This window comes from Rhamphochromis sp. 'chilingali' (assembly GCF_963969265.1).
Source record: "Rhamphochromis sp. 'chilingali' genome assembly, chromosome: 4".
In the NCBI taxonomy this organism is placed as follows: domain Eukaryota; kingdom Metazoa; phylum Chordata; class Actinopteri; order Cichliformes; family Cichlidae; genus Rhamphochromis; species Rhamphochromis sp. 'chilingali'.
The window spans coordinates 11,286,499-11,305,866 of NC_137948.1; the positions used below are offsets into that span (position 1 = coordinate 11,286,499).

Genomic DNA, 19,368 nt, shown 5'->3' on the forward strand with positions numbered 1-19,368 from the left:
ATAGAAATAATTACACTGTAGTTACAGTTAAAGAGTGAATAAGTAATTCTAAGTAGTACCTAAATTCTGAATATTTTTAACAAAAAGGGGACACAAATTATGCTGGATGTAATTTTGTAATTTTAGGCTGTAAGCATAATTCTTTTGGTAATTTTGTGGAAAAACAAACAGTATTTATCCATATTACATTTTAAGAACACTGTATTTAGGGTGGCTGTAACTCAGGATGTTGAGCAGGACATCCACTAAGTGGAGGTTTGTTGGTTGTCTCCAATGCATCCATCAGAGTATGAATATGTGTGGATGTTTAATAGAATGGGTGTGAATGACTGAATGAGTCATGCTGTTTGAAGCACTGGCAGTATTCAGATTCATTTTCAGTAAATTTACTTTTTTGGGCCATATTAGTGGTCGACACCCCACTGTGATAAGGCAAGCAGAAATTATAGCCACAAACAAAAACATCATATGCCCTCTACAAAGTGTGCAGTGGTGGTCCTAGCCTGTTTGGCGCCCTGGGCAAACACTCCCTCTGGCGCCCCCCCCCCCCCCCCCTCAACACACACACACACACACACACACACACAATCAATCAATCAAAGCTTTATTCGTCACATGCAGGTTGCCCTGCAGTGAAATGGGACCCCCCCGACCTTACACATACAGTGGGGCAAAAAAGTATTTAGTCAGCCACCGATTGTGCAAGTTCCCCCACTTAAAATGATGACAGAGGTCAGTAATTTGCACCAGAGGTACACTTCAACTGTGAGAGACAGAATGTGAAAAAAAAATCCATGAATCCACATGGTAGGATTTGTAAAGAATTTATTCGTAAATTAGGGTGGAAAATAAGTATTTGGTCACCTCAAACAAGGAAAATCTCTGGCTCTCACAGACCTGTAACGTCTTCTGTAAGAAGCTTTTCTGTCCCCCACTCGTTACCTGTATGAATGGCACCTGTTTGAACCCATCATCTGTATAAAAGACACCTGTCCACAGCCTCAAACAGTCAGACTCCAAACTCCGCCATGGCCAAGACCAAAGAGCTTTCGAAGGACACCAGGAAAAGTATTGTAGACCTGCACCAGACTGGGAAGAGTGAATCTACAATAGGTAAGCAGCTTGGTGTGAAAAAAATCAACTGTGGGAGCAATCATCAGAAAATGGAAGACATACAAGACCACTGATAATCTCCCTCGATCTGGGGCTCCACGCAAGATCTCATCCCGTGGGGTCAAAATGATCATGAGAACGGTGAGCAAAGATCCCAGAACCACACGGGGGGACCTGGTGAATGACCTGCAGAGAGCTGGGACCAAAGTAACAAAGGTCACCATCAGTAACACACTACAACGGCAGGGAATCAAATCCTGCAGTGCCAGACGTGTTCCGCTGCTGAAGCCAGTGCATGTCCAGGCCCGTCTGAAGTTTGCCAGAGAGCACATGGATGATACAGCAGAGGATTGGGAGAATGTCATGTGGTCAGATGAAACCAAAGTAGAACTTTTTGGTATAAACTCAACTTGTCGTGTTTGGAGGAAGAAGAATACTGAGTTGCATCCCAAGAACACCATACCTACTGTGAAGCATGGGGGTGGAAACATCATGCTATGGGGCTGTTTTTCTGCCAAGGGGACAGGACGACTGATCCGTGTTAAGGACAGAATGAATGGGGCCATGTATCGTGAGATTTTGAGACAAAACCTCCTTCCATCAGTGAGAACTTTGAAGATGAAACGAGGCTGGGTCTTCCAACATGACAATGATCCAAAACACACCGCCCGGGCAACAAAGGAGTGGCTCCGTAAGAAGCATTTGAAAGTCCTGGAGTGGCCTAGCCAGTCTCCAGACCTCAACCCCATAGAAAATCTGTGGCGGGAGTTGAAAGTCCGTGTTGCTCGGCGACAGCCCCAAAACATCACTGCTCTCGAGAAGATCTGCATGGAGGAATGGGCCAAAATACCAGCTACTGTGTGTGCAAACCTGGTAAAGACCTATAGTAAACGTTTGACCTCTGTTATTGCCAACAAAGGTTATGTTACAAAGTATTGAGTTGTATTTTTGTTATTGACCAAATACTTATTTTCCACCCTGATTTACGAATAAATTCTTTACAAATCCTACCATGTGGATTCATGGATTTTTTTTTCACATTCTGTCTCTCACAGTTGAAGTGTACCTCTGGTGCAAATTACTGACCTCTGTCATCATTTTAAGTGGGGGAACTTGCACAATCGGTGGCTGACTAAATACTTTTTTGCCCCACTGTATAGCACAAACATTACATGGGGATACAGGTCGGAGATTGGTAGAATCAGAGAAAAAAACATTGAAATGTACACTACAGTGGGGAAAGTACAAGAGGAAAAAAAGAGACCCCTACTCATGCTGTGCTTCCATGGTAGGACAGCATGAGAACAGGAAACAAAAAAAACTCCTTTGCACAAAATAGCACATAAATGTCCACAGCACAACATTGTGAAGACATGACAAGCCACAGGGGTGGGTGGGGGGTGAGGAGTAATCCGAAGCGAACACAGCAGCCACCCTGCACAGCGCTACCATTCCAGCGCGGCACACAGACCCGCCGTGTTCCCTCGCAGGAAACAAGCATCGAAGGCGTTGGAAAGGGAGGGGGATGAGTGAGTGCCTATCAGTGTAAGTGTATGTGTGCGTGTCCATAGTTCAGCTGAGACAGTGTCCTTCGGCCTATCAGGCTAAGTAAACAGTCCTCCAGCCAATCCAGGTGTCCTTGCATGGGATGGGAAGAATAGCCGTAACACAGTCGTTATCAGGGAGTGATTGTTCGGCTCCAGCCTTGGGCCTGCAGCTGGCGCGTTATGGGGGTCCGCAATGTTCATGTTGATTTTGTTAATTTCCATGCGAGCAGCCCAGGAGAATTTTCAGGCTCCTCTTTAACACTCCGACACTGGCCTCTCGATCTCCCGTTGGAGAGTCGCGAGCCTCCCCATGATGGTATCAAACTTCTGTTCCATGGTGTTATCGTTCTTTTGATTCTGAGACCTCACAACTGCAGTGATCCGTTCCGCGATGTTTTCCAACTGTCGCTCAAGGGTCTCATTTTGAGCAGGCCTCTCTCTGATGTTTCCCCTCATACGCTCAATGGTGTTGTTTTGAGCCTTCACAGCAGCTGCAAGCGTCTCCAAGGTGTTGACCATATTACGTTCGTTGTGAGAGGTTGCGCCTCGTTCCATTTCGATTCCAGCGGGCAGCCTTGGGGGGGTTTGAACAGCCGGTTCCACTCTCTTATTTCTCCGATAAACCAGGGCTAAGCCAACTCCGATCAGCATGAACCCTGTTATCATGGTTCCGAATAGATAGATATCTTCAGCGTCCTCGATCGACAGTCCCGTCAGGCACATGATCCTCCAGTTCTGCCACCCGTCCATCGTGTATCCGGCAGGGAAAGTCCCTCCAGGGCACTCAGGCTCTCCCGAGCCCAGATTTCTCGTTGAGAAAAGGGTGTCAATAGCATTCAGAGACCAGTTGATCAAATCCATAGTTCTCTTTTAGGTTTTAGAGAACGACAGTGGGAGGACAGACATTTGTTTAGAACTCTTAAAGATGTCGAAGAAGCAAGCTCCTTTAAGCAATTACTGTGATGTTTCTCCACCTCCAAAGAAATGTCAGAAGGAGTCCGAACCACAAAAGAAGCGTATTCTCGGAAAAGTAGTTGCAGGAGGTGAGCTGGTGTTGAGCTTGAAGAGTTTTCTTCTTCTTCGGCCATGTTCTCTTAATAATACACTCACTTGGTTGATTACTTTGCCCGTTTCTTTTATTGTTAGCAACACAGGAAGGGAATGAAATACATCATTGCTTCAGCAGTTCGCGCTTCGGAACAACAGGAACAGGAAGTGAAGTAATCTATAATCACCAAAATAAAATCCTTTTCAAAATAAAATGACAATCAGAAAACGTCTTTCACAACATAAAATAAATAAATATATTTACTCTTGAGAACACAAATCTAACACCCCCCCTTGTTCTCATGCTGTTAACCCATAGCATCTTATGCATTTCCAAAGAACCATTTTTGAAACTTTCTGAGTCTCACTCTTGTAACTGGTTTTGTTGTATGTCTGCAGCCATTTCTTCTGATGGACAGTGTTCAATGCAGATTTTCCTTTCATTTACCGCTTCACGAATGAAGTGATATTTCACATCAATATGCTTTGACCTCTGTCTGTTCACTGGGTTTTTACTCAACACAATGGCCCCTTGGTTGTCCCCAAACAGTTTAGTACATGTGTACCTTTTTCTGTCCATGCCGTTTAACAGTTGGGTTAAGTACATGCTTTCCTGAGTAGTGGTTGCAAGACCAATGTATTCAGCTTCACATGTTGAGAGTGCCACTGTAGGCTGTTTCTTTGTTTTCCAAGATATTACTGGTCCCTCTTTAGTAAGTGCAAAACAGTAGCCTGTTGTACTGCGTCTGTCTTTTACAGAGGATGCCCAGTCAGAGTCACTGTAAGCAATTAGATCTAGATCCTCACTGCTTTTCTTAAAGATCAGTTCGAAGTCGTTTGTGCCTTTTAGGTATCTGAGGACTTGTTTTGCCGTTACTAAGTCCTCTCTCGTGGGTTGAGCAAGTGTTTGAGATAGTCTGCTAACAACCCAGCTTATATCTGGTCTCGTACACGTCATGGCATATATCAAACTGCCCACTATTTCTCTGTACTCTCTTGAGTTAACAGTCTCATTTGCATCATTTCCTCCTCCAGTAATGCGGACGCTGCACCGGTCCGTCGTGGTGAAGAGGGAGCTGAGTGTAAAAGCGAAGCTCTCAATTTACCGGTCGATCGACGTCCCTACCCTCACCTATGGCCACGAGCTGTGGGTAGTGACCGAAAGAACGAGATCGCGGATACAAGCGGCAGAAATGAGCTTCCTCCGAAGGGTGGCTGGCCTCTCCCTTAGAGATAGGGTGAGAAGGTCGGCCATCCGGGAGGGGCTCAGAGTAGAGCAGCTGCTGCTCCACATCGAAAGGAGCCAGCTGAGGTGGTTCGGGCATCTGACAAGGATGCCCGCTGGGCGCCTCCTGGGTGAGGTGTTCCAGGCATGTCCCACCGGGAGGAGGCCCCGGGGCAGACCCAGGACACGCTGGAGAGATTATATCTCTCGGCTGGCCTGGGAACGCCTTGGCATTCCCCCGGATAAGCTGGAGGAGGTGGCTGGGGAGAGGGAGGTCTGGGCCTCTTTGCTTAGGCTGCTGCCCCCGCGACCCGGCCTCGGATAAAGCGGATGAAGATGGATGGATGGAAATATAGGATTAATATAACATACAATTAGGGAAAATGTAAGGAACACAATGTAAATGATATTGTAAAGTCATTAAAACAGCATACTCTGATTAAAAGAAACACATAATTGGGTAGGATAATAATTAATAATTAAAAAAAACTAAAAAAAAACATGTACAAGATGGGTATGTATACTTGTAGCCAGAATTTAACAACTATAAAGTTGTAGCATGTCAGTACCTTACCCCATCCATTATATCCACACTTTCAGAAAAGGATATGGTCAATATCTTTACAAATACTATCTAAACTTAAACGGGATATTCCCTCTGCTTCTTCTGCTTCTCGTATATACCCTCAGGGTTTGTGATCAGCCAGCGGCTGATATGATCATTAATCCTGTAAAATAATATTCTTTCGGTTTATGAATCTGTTTGCATGGATTTCTTAATCCGTTTCCACTGTTAGCAGTAGTTGTGCATGCAGTTTTGGTGTGCTGCTCTCCAAGACTACAAGCTGCGTTAAAGTTGGAAGTAACTGGCCGATGTTCCACTGTTGAAGATCAGCTGTGCCCATTTGTTGCACATTGTGGGTATGGAGAAGTTGAGGCTCTTGCAGGCTACCCACAATTTCCCCAAACTGAGCGATTATACATCTTGCTTCCATATTTGTATCTTGTGTCACTAAAAATGCATTTTATTTTAATTTTATACATTAATGACCTGCAGAATCTCCTTATCATATTAAGTGATTCATAATTGTCACTTTATGCTTTCTCCATCTTGAAAGTGATTACATCCTTTAGGTTCATTTTCTGCAGGCAGGTTTCTGACAGAACAGGCAGATTTAGAATATAACATGCAGCGTTCTATAGATGGACACATAAAGAAATGAAAAATTACATGTATGTGCTAACTTTCTAAACACTGTTACATTAATGATTAAGTAGATAAAACATTTATGTCAGCCTTGGCTCATAGTTCATTTAAAGACAAGAACTTTGTGTGTGTGTTTCAGGTACTGCACTCTCAAAGACTGAATGAACCAGCATTGCAGCCATGGGTCATTGTGAGCATCACAGGGAAGGTTGAAGCCACCCACTCCAGCTGTAAGGCCGGAGTCACGGAGACCTGCACCCACGTCACTGCTCTTCTGTTTAATGTAGAAGCAACAGTGTTGATCTGTGGCACAAGGACTGTTACAGGTGAACCTGCATACTGGGTTTTGCTGGGTAATGTGACCAAGATACAGTCAGAGGTTGGCCATAAGATAGACTTCTCCTCTTCAGCTGCCCAAAAAAGGCTCTTGATCAAAACATAAACAGACCATCTGTAGTGACAGGTAAAAGGAGCCGTCCTCAAAAAAGAAATCCCACCTGCTACTGTGGAGGAGTTGTCACTGCTATAATGCCATCATGTTTTATCTAGGGGTCTAGATTTATGCCTATAGTGCACTGCCATGTAAATAATTTGCATTTACTGAATGAGTATCACTGTTCAAAAATTGAATAAAGAAACAAACTAATTTTTGCCTTTTTTTTTTATTAAAACCACTTTATAGAACATCACATCAGTTACAATGTAGAATCCATGTCACTGGAGCATTTTGATTCAATAAACAGTAAAAAGGTGAGCTGCGAAGACCAAGGACAAGTGCAGTTCACAGGTTTTCTATCCAAGGAATCCCAGAAGATTGCATGGTGTCATTGCCCAGCAGTTGTTCGCAGGACATATGGACTCAACCTCAACAATCCCTCACACTGAGCAGCATGAAGTGACAGTGCAGAGGAAAAACTCCCCTTTAACAAGAAGAAACCTCCAGCAGAACCAGAACCCGGTTCAGTACCAGCAGCCATCTGGGTTTGGAGGAGAGAGACAGAGACACAGAACTACCAAAAGTATATTTTTTTATGTGATTGACTGTTGTTGTAATTCAAGCCCTGAGTGTAGAGCAGGTAAGATATAAAGTTGCATCCTAAATTCCATGCTCATGCAGAGTGTTTAGTTTATGACTTTTTCACCTGGTCATTTCTTGATGAACAGATGGTCTTTTAGGGTTGACCAAGCTGGTACCTTGACTCTGTTCTCTGCAAGATGTTGCAAAAAACAAAATCATATGGAGACAATATTGGACACAAAAAATATATAACAATTTAGTTAAATGTAGCATTAACTCATAAGTCTTGCTAAAGTAAACCTTGTATTCTGATTCATCACAGCAGCAGTTCAGTTGGATGATGTCAGCAACTGCGGCAAGTGTCTTGCTGACTGAATAATTTCATCTTGCATAATCTGAAACAAACACATAAATGATTAATTCTTAGATTTTATCGAACGTTAATTTATAAATTGTTTCTGTCTTTATTAGATACCAATATGAATATGTCTACCATAAAACTTGTGTGGAGCGAAGTTACATTCAATCAAGATGGTCTGGCATGCTACAACTTTATAGTATTCTGGCTACAAGTATACATACCCATCTTGTACATGTTTTTTAACATTATTATTGTTATTATCCTACCCAATTATGTGTTTCTTTTAATCAGAGTATGCTGTTTTAATGACTTTACAATATCATTTACATTGTGTTCCTTACATTTTCCCTAATTGTATGTTATATTAATCCTATATTTCCATCCATCCATCTTCATCCGCTTTATCCGAGGCCGGGTCGCGGGGGCAGCAGCCTAAGCAAAGAGGCCCAGACCTCCCTCTCCCCAGCCACCTCCTCCAGCTTATCCGGGGGAATGCCAAGGCGTTCCCAGGCCAGCCGAGAGATATAATCTCTCCAGCGTGTCCTGGGTCTGCCCCGGGGCCTCCTCCCGGTGGGACATGCCTGGAACACCTCACCCAGGAGGCGCCCAGCGGGCATCCTTGTCAGATGCCCGAACCACCTCAGCTGGCTCCTTTCGATGTGGAGCAGCAGCTGCTCTACTCTGAGCCCCTCCCGGATGGCCGACCTTCTCACCCTATCTCTAAGGGAGAGGCCAGCCACCCTTCGGAGGAAGCTCATTTCTGCCGCTTGTATCCGCGATCTCGTTCTTTCGGTCACTACCCACAGCTCGTGGCCATAGGTGAGGGTAGGGACGTAGATCGACCGGTAAATTGAGAGCTTCGCTTTTACACTCAGCTCCCTCTTCACCACGACGGACCGGTGCAGCGTCCGCATTACTGCAGCTGCAGCCCCAATCCGTCTGTCAATCTCCGGCTCCCTTCTCCCATCACTCGCGAACAAGACCCCGAGATACTTGAACTCCTCCACTTGGGGCAGGAACTCATCCCCGACTCATCCTATATTTCCGTTTTTATATTTCTAATGTTTGCCTTGTTTTCTTCACTGTCTAGTCTGCCTCTGTCTTGCCTGTATGGATGCATTTACACCGAAATGTCCCCAACAAAGGATGTTTTAATTCACCACTATTCCAGTGAAACACGAGTCTCCCATCTTCCTGCTACCAGTCTGGAGTTTTTGTTCACCAAAGCACACACCAACTTCATACTGACGGACAGATCACTGCCCTTTTGCCGCCTTGTCTGACCGTGTTTTGTGGCTGTGGTTCACTTCACCTCACTCTTCCCCATTCTTGTCATTAAATCAGGCTGTTCTGCAACCATGGCAGCCATTCACTCTATGGCTCTATTCATGGTGTATTTTACCCCTTCACCAAAGGCCGTTCTCGTTTCCAACATTATATTTGCAGTGTTCGTCTATCTATCAATATCTGCAGAGTATTTTTTTAACGAGTATCCTATTTTCTAAAGCACAGCATGTAAAGGGTAGCTCGGTTAGCAGGATGCTAGCATGTAGCGCTTAGTGAGACACGCCTCAGACGAGTTGAGCAAAGACCCCGTCTGTGTACTTTATACGTGAGCAACGGATTTAAATAAAATTAAGGTTTCAAAAGACAAACTTGAAGATAAAAAAATATATATACTCACCGGAGAGCCGCCAGGGTTTGCCGCTGCCATCTTGGCGCTCCTAAATTCAAAACTGCCTCTGCAGTCAGGCAGGGGAGGCGTGGAAATTGTCTTTGAGTTAGTCAAACGTTTTCCTTAGTTCGAGTAGATGATAAAAAAAATAATAATAATAAATGGGATTTTAAGTAGGACTAGGCGTTCTGTAATGATCTCTATTTAGGAGAAAAACTTAATCACTCACCTTTAAACAGCTCTCTTTTAGGAGACACACTGCTGGCTAACGGTGTCATGTGATCAAACAGCGTAATTTAATTGGCTGAGAGCCACTCGACTCGATCTGGTGCTGATTGCTCTGGCTTGGGTCATTAAAGTTCATCACTTTTGCAGTTGAATTTTTGCAGGTGAATTTTTGCAGGTGAGTTTTTTTCAGGTGAATTTTTGCAGGTGAATTTTTTTCAGGTGAATTTTTTTCAGGTGAATTTTTGCAGGTGAATTTTTTGCAGGTGAATTTTTTGCAGGTGAATTTTTTTCTATTGTTGCACTACCTGCTCTATACACGCAGTGTCGAGCAAAGGTGGAGACGGAATTTCAAGCAGTACAACAAAACGTGAGACATTTGTTGTTTTTATGTTTATTTATTGTTTTTATGTTCAGTCTCAACTGTTACGAAGTTGATGTGCAGTTAATAAGTGCAATAAATATTTATACTGGAAAAGAAAATCGTGAGAGAATCGTGATCTCAATTCTAAGCAAAAAATCGTGATTCTCATTTTGTGCAAAATCGTGCAGCCCTAATCTATGATTAAAAACATATATGACACTTGTGAGACTTCATCAGAGCTGTACGCATCACAACAGATGTCTTTGTGTCAAAGTAACTGAGAAGAAAATACAGAACACGAAGGAGACTTTCCTGGCCTGGCTTTTTAGCATGTAGCCCCTTTAAAAATACATCGAAAAAACTTGGGTGCAAATCACAAGTCTGTATCATAATGTCTGGTGTTTTAGTGTTTGTTGGTATTTTGTTTTATTTGGCGAGTTGGTTATTAGATACTGCTGCAGCCAGCCAGAGAATCCCCCGCCGCCCCGCCCTCTCCTCCCTGTGCCGCAAGCAGCAGGCGCACCTCGCAAACGGAGGGGGCCCTTACTCCCACCAAATGGGCGATAGAAAACCGATCGGCGCCTATGCCATGCCATATGCGCTGGCATGACGTCGGGGCAGCATGAGTACGAGCATTTTTTTTTAATTTTTTTTTTGCCAATGCCCGTGATGCCGCCCCCCACCACGACGCTGCCCCGGGCAACCGCCCGTGTCGTCCGTATCAAAAACCGCTACTGAGTGTGTGGATGAGCTAGTGAAAGAAATCAAACAGCTGTGTTATTGTGTCTTGTGATAGAACATACATCCTCTTTATTGCACAAGGGTGTAACCATCAGTATTCTTGTGTCTATTGCCAGCAGTTTCATTTTGTACAAATCCAGCCAATTCTTCCTTATTCCTAACGCAAGAGAAACACGAGAAATTTCCTCGTGATTAATATTATTACTTGATTCTGTGCTTTGCTGCTGCTAAATTTCTTTAATAAAATTTCATGGAATTGAAGTCTAAATTGTTGATTTTGTTGAATAGTAGTTACAGTAGTTCACTCCTTTTTTATGCTTTTTTATTCCTTTTCAATCTTTGCACTCTTAGAAAAAAACCTTGTGATTTATAATTTATTAATTAAAACAATAATTAATAATTGTAAAACAAAAAATACGTTTTTGTTTGTATACAGGGAATTAAAGATTTAGTGCCAGTGATTACAATCTCCAGAGGGATATAGACTTTAAAAAATTGCAAGTTTTTTCCAGTACTGTCTTCCACAGTAAAACAAAGCCAAGAGCGGACTGGGACCTAAAATTCTCCTCATTGAGTCTATAGTAGGGGCGGCACGGTGGTTAGCGCTGTTGCCGCACAGCAAGAAGGTCCTGAGTTCAATTCCACCATCAGGCCGGGATCTTTCTATGTGGAGTTTGCATGTTCTCCCCGTGTTTGCGTGGGTTCTCTCTGGGTACTCCGACTTCCTCCTACCGTCCAAAGACATGCAGCTTGTGGGGATAGGTTAATTGGATAATCCAAATTGCCACTAGATGTGAGTGTGAATGGTTGTCTGTCCCTATGTGTTAGCCCTGCGACAGACTGGCGACCTGTCCAGGGTGTACCCCGCCTTTCGCCCTATGACAACTAGGAAAGGCCCCAGCGCCCCCCGCGACCCTGAAAAGGATAAGCGGAAGCGAATGGATGGATGGATGGATGGAGTCTATAGTAAGTCCTGAAACATTTCAAAGTCCAAGAGTCTGTAATCAAAAGTGAATTGCACATTGCCTCTGGTACTCTAGGACCCTCACCCTTTGGACATCTGTGCCCCACCTGGGGCCTCACTCCTTCTCTTGCTGGATTGCACACTATACCACCTATCGGGGGCGATCGTGGCTCAAGAGTTGGGAGTTCGCCTTGTAATCGGAAGGTTGCCAGTTCAAGCCCCGGCTTGGACAGTCTCGGTCGTTGTGTCCTTGGGCAAGACACTTCACCCGTTGCCTACTGGTGGTGGTCAGAGGGTCTGGTGGTACCAGTGTCCGGCAGCCTCGCCTCTGTCAGTGCGCCCCAGGGTGGCTGTGGCTACAATGTAGCTTGCCGTGTGTGAATGGGTGGATGACTGAATGTGTAAAGCACTTTGGGGTCCTTAGGGACTAGTAATGCACAATACAAATACAGGCCATTTACCTATAATATAAAACCTGAAATAATCTTTTGAACATTGTCATGGGTTTTTTGTTTGTTTTTTTACAATGTAATCTGTTAAAAAGATTTGATTTTTTTGGAAGTGGACTTAATCCCCCATTCAAAACCACAAAGGAATGGATTGAACATTCATTTTAATAGACATACTATTTCTAAATAACTGTTGTTGTTGTTTTTTCTCTGGCTTTACAACAGTAATAGTTTGCTATTCTGTTCTACTATTATCAGTAAAGCCTTTTTTTTAAAGGAATTGAACAAGTTTTACAACAATTAAATGGTAGGCTACTGCTGTTTTTAAATTTCTTCATGATGCTATAATGATATTTGTTTTTCAATTATATTTTTTGTTTAATATTTCTATTAAATGCAGTAAATAATTTAGACATAATTTAAATGGTCTGTTACAATAACAGATAGGAGATCTTTAAAAAAGGAATTGCAATATTTATTGGACAATCCAAAAGACCTGTCAAACTGTCATCAGGTAATGAATTTAACAATCCCCAAAATATTAAAAAATATAACAGAATTGAAATCTGCATCATTTATTCTGTGGAAAAACAATTTTTTAAAAAAAAAAGAAAAGAAAAATCTAACATAAATATAATATGAAGATGCAACAGGGTAAGTCAAATACATCTCCGAGAGCCATCTTTTCATTAGCTGTAGCTCAGGCGGTAGAGCAGGTCATCTACTGATCAGAAGGTTGGTGGTTCGCTTCCTGGCTTCCCCTAGTCTGCATGTCAAATATCCTTGGGCAAGATACTAACCCCAAATTGCTCTCCGATGCATCCATCGGAGTATGAGTGTGTGTGAATGTTAATTAGAAAGCACCTAGAAAAATGTGCTTGTGCGAATGGGTGTGAATAGGTGAATGAGCAAGTTGTGTAAAGCGTTTTGAGTGCTCAGAAGAGTAGAAAAGCGCTATATAAGAACAAGTCCATTTACGATTTATAATGTCATTTTTCATTACACATTTGGAAAGATACTAATTTGATGTGTGCATGATGGCTGAAATATTCTTACTATACTATACTACTGAAATATTTTGGAAAGAAATGTTAATCACCACTGTTGTTGATGATATTAAAGATGATAATGAGTACGTTTAATAGAATAAGTACTCTACTCAACTGAAAATCACCATAAAATGTTATAATTCTTACTTGACTACATTCTTTTGAGAACTTTAGTATATTCCCATCTTAATATATTTAAAAAATGTTATCAATAAAAAAACTATTTAAAATTGTTAAAGGATACCATGAGAATATATACACTATTATATATTTCTTCATAATTGTTTTTTTGGGTTTTTTTTTTAGTATTTATGAATAAGTCAAACAATTACGTTCAAATACAGTTTCAGTTGTGTATATGGGCATAGTTTTAAGACAGTCACAAGTCACTGCTAAGCTCTCCTATCACTGGAAGAGACGGAAGGTGTAGGAGGATCAAGCTACTCCATAAAAGCTTGTCTCAGATGGAGAGGCTGCACTCAGCAGATATGGGATCAGGCAGGAGGATGTATCGGAGCCAGCTGTTGCTCCTGGACTTTGTGGGGTTTTTCTGTTTCATTTCTCTGGCTAGTGGATCTCCAATGTAAGTTGTGTCTTAACGCCTGTTTAAAATTAATTATTATGAGTCTGACTACACTGTTAAAATGACACTAGCACCTTTTTACGTTCGGTTAATAATTCTCAGTGCTTTAAGTTTAATATTCTGCGTGTAAACTACAAATCCTTATTGTTATAAACTGAATGATTTTAAAGCATAGAATAAAATCATATGATGACTGTCTCAAATGTCCAGTTTTAACTGTATTCTGAAACCAAATTAAAATGTTCGCTACTAGCAATTTTCTGTGGTGGATAGGATACATAATGATTAATGAATATTTATCCAGCTTTGTCCAGTTTATTTGTGTAAAGCAAGTCAAGGTACAACAGTCTTTCAAATGCTGGTAAATTACCACACACTAAGTTTGCACAGAGGTGAATTACAAAACACACAGCAAACATTGCTCAGAACCAGTGTTGGGCAAGTTACTTGAAAAAAGTAATTAGTTACTGATTAATGATTACTTCTCAAAAAAGTAATCCCATTACTTTACTGATTACTTATTGTCAAAAGTAATTAATTACTTAGTTACTTTTAAAAAACATGATACACTACCTGAATGCGTGATAAAGCAATAGACCTTTTGGGCCAATTCTATTTTTTCTGCATAATCCATCATATAAAAGTGAATCAAATGGAAAAGTGTCTTTTTAAAAAATTGTTTATTACTTTTAATCTTAACTTTATAAACAGTGCATCAAACAAAAATTAAATTAAATTCAACAGTCTTTGACTTTAATAAATTTGTTTAACATTTGAACATATTTCTGCACATTACACCATATTTTAAGAAAATAAAGGCTTAAACTGTATTTCTGCATACTCCAGCATATAGCATAAATTATTTTTGTGTATACACACACACACACACACACACACACACACACACACACACACACACACACACACACACACACACATCTTTTCATATAAATAAAGCAAAAAATAAATAAATAAAATAAATAAAATTAACAATAACATCTTTTAACAGTTTGTAAAGTGCAGAGAGGCATAATATTGAGATTACAAAAACAGAAAATGCTATTGCATGCTACATTTAGGCTGTTAATCCAGTCTCAGTTTGTGGCAACCCTGAAAAAGACCTATGTTTTATTGTTTTCTTTTGGACTGAAACAGTGGTTATATCGCATCAGCAGAAGCTTCTCAAACCTTCTATCAGACATTCTGTTCCTTTTTGGGGAAAGCACCAATCCACCGAAACTGAACAGCCGTTCCACTGGTGCACTGGATGGAGTTGGACTGTTGTATTTCATGTACATCTTTTTGAGATTTGCGAACTGATTCAGAATCTCAATCTCATAGCCTGACCTTAAAAAGTCAGTTACTTCTTTTTCTGCTGAGAAGCTTTCTGTTGGCTGATTCTGAAATTCAAAAAAGTCCATTTCGGCTGGGCTGGCTGGGATTTGGGACACATTAGTGTTCTCAGTTGCAGGAGCAGCTTTACGACACTCTGTTATCGGGAGCTCCTTCACATACTCTCTCCTACGCTCATCTCTCAGCCAACGAAGTTTAAACTTGGAACAAGTGGCCGCTGCGAGAAGTCCTTCTTGGCTGTCCAGAACAGCATCAAAACAAGTCTTGATGGCCTGTAACATACAATATGATGCATCTAAGAATAAAATTATTTTACTATATAATTACCTATTGTCATTATTTTGTGGGCTTTACAGCTCTAAACCATCTATATTTTCTATTATCAATACTGTATGAGATTTAATTTTGGCTGAGGCTTTTGTTGATATTATGATTAATATTCATGATTAATGATGATCAATGTCCCTGATATTTAACAAGGGGTGAATACTTGGTCTTTTATTCTATCATTTTAATAATTGTACCCGCTGCTTAAAACAAAGTATAACATCCACCCACTGTGAATGGTATAATAAATTTAACAAATCCACCCAAAGCAATTAATAATTATCTTACCTTTACAATGACATCTGGAAGGCTGGCTGTCATTCTAGAGAGGTCATCTTTCAGGGCAAGCGTCTTTGACATCAGGCTTGTGAGTGTTGGCAGTAAAGCCCCGTAGGTGCACTCATCCCCTTGTAAGATGTCCAGAGCCACTGTCAGGGGCTTCATCACAGTACAGTACTCTTTCAAGAACTGGTACTCCCTTTCATTAAGGCACTTGATTCCCAGTTTTACACACAGGGGATTAAGTTCATTCAAGGGAATTGTGATGAATTCTAGAAATGGCCTCATACAGGGAATTCCACCTTGTGGATGTCGGTACCATCAGTTTCCTCCGATTGACTTCCTCCACCTGTTCAGAGGCTAATGTTGATCGACTTGCTTTAGTCCAAAGAGCAGAACATTTTGCAATGCTACTCCTATATAAAGCCTTGGTGTCTGCACAGGAATTTAGATGTTTGTCAACATCGCTTGTTGAAATCAAGTTAATTGTGTGCGATGCACATCTGTAGTGTGGAGGGAGGCTAAACTGTGCATCACCAGATGCAGTTGAAAGAGCTTCTATGACATCAGTAAAGGTCGGTTCCTCGTCATCACCTTCTTCATTTTCAGATTCAGACTCCAAATGACAGGGCTGACATACTCTGAATGCTTTGGCAAAATTGGATGCATTATCCGTTACAGTGGCAATAACTTTGCCTTGTAGTCCATATGATGAATGGATTTCTTCAATCTCTGCTCCAATTACATCATAGGTATGGCTGCCTCTAATTCTCTTGCATGCTAGAGCGGCCTTGTTGCGTTGTAATGTGGAATTAATCCAGTGAACTGTTACACCCATAAAACTTTTATTATTTACCGTCCAGATGTCAGCAGTGGTGGAAACAAACTCTGCCTCTTCGAGTGTAGCCTTCAAGTTAGAGTTCATTTTGTCATATTCTCTCTCAAGGTATCCTACAAATGACTTTCTCTGGGGCAGCTTGACACCACTTTTAGTTGGTATTTTTTTCTACGATGCGTCGGAATGATTCAGAGTCAACAGTGGAAATCGGCAACATGTCCTCGACGATATAGGCAGCGACGAGCTTCTTCAGTTCAGCGGCACTAAGTCCTGTCGCTCTTACGTCTAGTTTAACCTGTTTAGCAGGAGTGGGTCCATCTGAGGTTTGCCCGGTGGAAGTAGATGTGGTAGCCACAGCGGTCACGTCAGTGAGGGGATCCTGGGGGTTTTCTGTCAATTTAACATTCTTGTGGCAGCGTGCTAGGTGCTTGCTCAGGTTGGAAGTGGAATTTTTCGACGTAGAAAGAAGTTTTCTTCTGATGCAGAGTGTACAACGTACGCTTATGTTTTTGTCGCTTTTTAAAGAGTCAAATTCAAAGTAACGTCGGTATTTCCAAGTATTAAATGCTGCACGATCGTACTCTATCCCTCGCTCCATGTTTTCTATTGTTGACACACGTGCTACCACAGCCGTCGCACTCGCTTACGTCATTGTCATGAGACATTCTCGCAAAAAAATCACGGTTTTAGTAACGCAGTAATGCAGCGTTCCTACGGGAAAGTAACGGTAATCTAATTACCGTTTTTGCAATAGTAATCCCTTACATTACTCGTTACTTGAAAAAAGTAATCCGATTACTGCCCATCTCTGCCCAGAACAAGGATGAAATGTTTTGTTTATCCAGTGCAAGGACATTTTACAAACAAACTGGAAAGAACTAAACAAAGTATAGCAGTTATTTTTGTGTGTAAATATATGTAATTTTTTACATATAGTTTTGACATATATATTTTTATATGATGTCACATATGTAAATATGGTGACTTCATTTAAAAACAAATGTGACTGTGAAGCCCTTAGGACCTATAAATGCGGTACTGGACACATAAAATTGAATTGAATTGAATTGAAAAGCAACCAAGTAGATGTTGAATTTATAATAATTTGCTTTGTGGTATGTTTTCTCTACAATTTTGACACTTTTTGGTTATTTCTATAACTGATTCAATTCTGATTCACAGGGTTTCGTTTCGATTTGATTCAATTCAATTTAATTTTGACTCAGACAATCAGAAATATTGTACTTATTTATCAGTACATATCAGTATTTTTATATCTATGATTAAAAACATATCTGACATTTGTGAGACTTCATCAGAGTTGTACGCATCACAACAGATGCCTTTGTGTCAAAGTAACTGAGAAGAAAATACAGAACACGAAGGAGACTTTCCTGGCCTGGCTTTTTAGCATGTAGCCCCTTTAAAAATACATTGAGAGATAGCCGTGCGGGGTTTTGTGAGCTTTAAAATGAGATTCTGGTGTTTCTGGCAAAATACATTTATATTTTAAAAAGGAAAAAACAGGATTTAATGAATTGACATCACGTTATTCAAGGTAAAATTGATATGAATAAGCAAATTGATTTTTTAAACGCACCCCTTTAGTCAAGCTCCAAAAGTAAGCAGAAGAGTTGGCATGCTGGTGTTAGACATTAGCATCAACAGCCATTGTTTTTATGTACTCTTGCACAGGGCTACAATATGACTGAAAACTCTTAGTTTTGGTAGAATTTATCTTCTCTATAAAAATTGATGATTTATTTTACCAAATGAATGACTAATTGAATAAATCATGAAGTTTGTTACATACAGAATCAGCTGGGCTACATTATCCAACGCTGTCTTCTGTCTTCAGGGAGGTGATGTCTGCCCCCAATCTCCTGCGAGTAGGAACTGAAGAAAACATCTTTGTTGAAATTCAAGATAATGCTGGTGAAGAAAATGTTAATGTCAATATCATTGTGAGGAACTTTCCAAGAAAAGACATTATGCTGGCATCAACAACTGTGACCCTTACTAAGGAAAACAAATTCCAGGGTATTGGAAAAATTATGGTAAGTATTACTAAGTCTCGCATCTCAGAAACATCCTTATTACCATGCAGGTTTTCATAAACATTATCAGTTGGGACATCCAAATTCCCAAGTGCGTTAGTGTGTAACAACAATGTAATACAATATGTTTTCTAAAATAATTTTATATTGTACTTAACTAACCAGGGAGCCTAAAATACTAAAATAAAAAATAAGAGAGAGAAAACCTGTATTCTTTCTAATGAACAGCAATGATCAACTCCTGGGGTTACAAAATTATTGTAAATAGAATTAGAAAACAATATGAAAAAAATTAGTTCCACATGTTACTTGGTTCATGACTTCTGTAAATGTTTTACTTATGAGCTTGTGGTCTTAATCACTGGTGCCAATCTTAGACCCATGAGCCTTGGTTCATTTGTTATAAGTTATAAGCGTATGTAAAGATGATCAAGAAAGTTAAAACGTGAGATTTCTAACTAATCAGTAACTTATTAGAGGATCCCATAAAGTCGCATAATGTGAACTCGTTTATATTACAGTGAAATCTGTTACAGTGTTATTTAAATTTAACGAAAAGAGAAGTTTCCCAAATTAAGATATCGAATTCCTGCTGCACTAGATCTATTATTATTAGTATTGACAATTTAGCAATAATTATGGCATCAAAAATATTACATTGAAAGATCTCTGGGAAATGTTTGTCAGCTGTGCATTAGCTCTTCTGCTCACCAAATATCTTGATTTTCAGCCCAGCCCCAGTTTTTTTATGTACATCTGTCACCTTTTTCGCAACAGTTTTCACTCTTCCAGAAATTGTATCCCAGCTTTTCCAATTTTTGTGCTTTTCAACCTGGATTTTTCCTGACAGATGTTTTTTGTTCTTTCTTTCTTTCTTTCTCTATCTCTCTCTCTCTCTCTCTCTCGCTCTCTCTTTGTATGACACAGATATCTTGATTCATAACTT

General features: G+C 40.7%; 1 long non-coding RNA gene and 1 pseudogene across 3 annotated transcripts in view; one reads left to right on the forward strand and one right to left on the reverse strand.

The window, feature by feature from the left end:
* Positions 1-6,879: 6,879 nt before the first annotated feature.
* LOC308394931 lies at positions 6,880-9,478 on the reverse strand. Of its 2 annotated transcripts, XR_013971315.1 has the most exons (4): positions 9,423-9,478; positions 9,203-9,315; positions 7,458-7,552; positions 6,880-7,347 (listed from the first exon to the last, which is right to left on the reverse strand). It is a non-coding gene; the product is annotated as an uncharacterized lncRNA (long non-coding RNA). The 2 variants fall into 2 exon arrangements; XR_013971316.1 differs by lacking the exon at positions 9,423-9,478 and having other exon boundaries at positions 9,203-9,341.
* Positions 9,479-13,343: 3,865 nt separating this feature from the next.
* LOC308394926 (complement C3-like) overlaps positions 13,344-19,368 on the forward strand; it is a 43,317-nt pseudogene continuing 37,292 nt past the window's right edge. Inside the window, exons 1-2 of the transcript XR_013974788.1 lie at positions 13,344-13,568; positions 18,224-18,422. The product of XR_013974788.1 is annotated as a complement C3-like (transcript). The remainder of the gene's footprint in view (positions 13,569-18,223; positions 18,423-19,368) is intronic.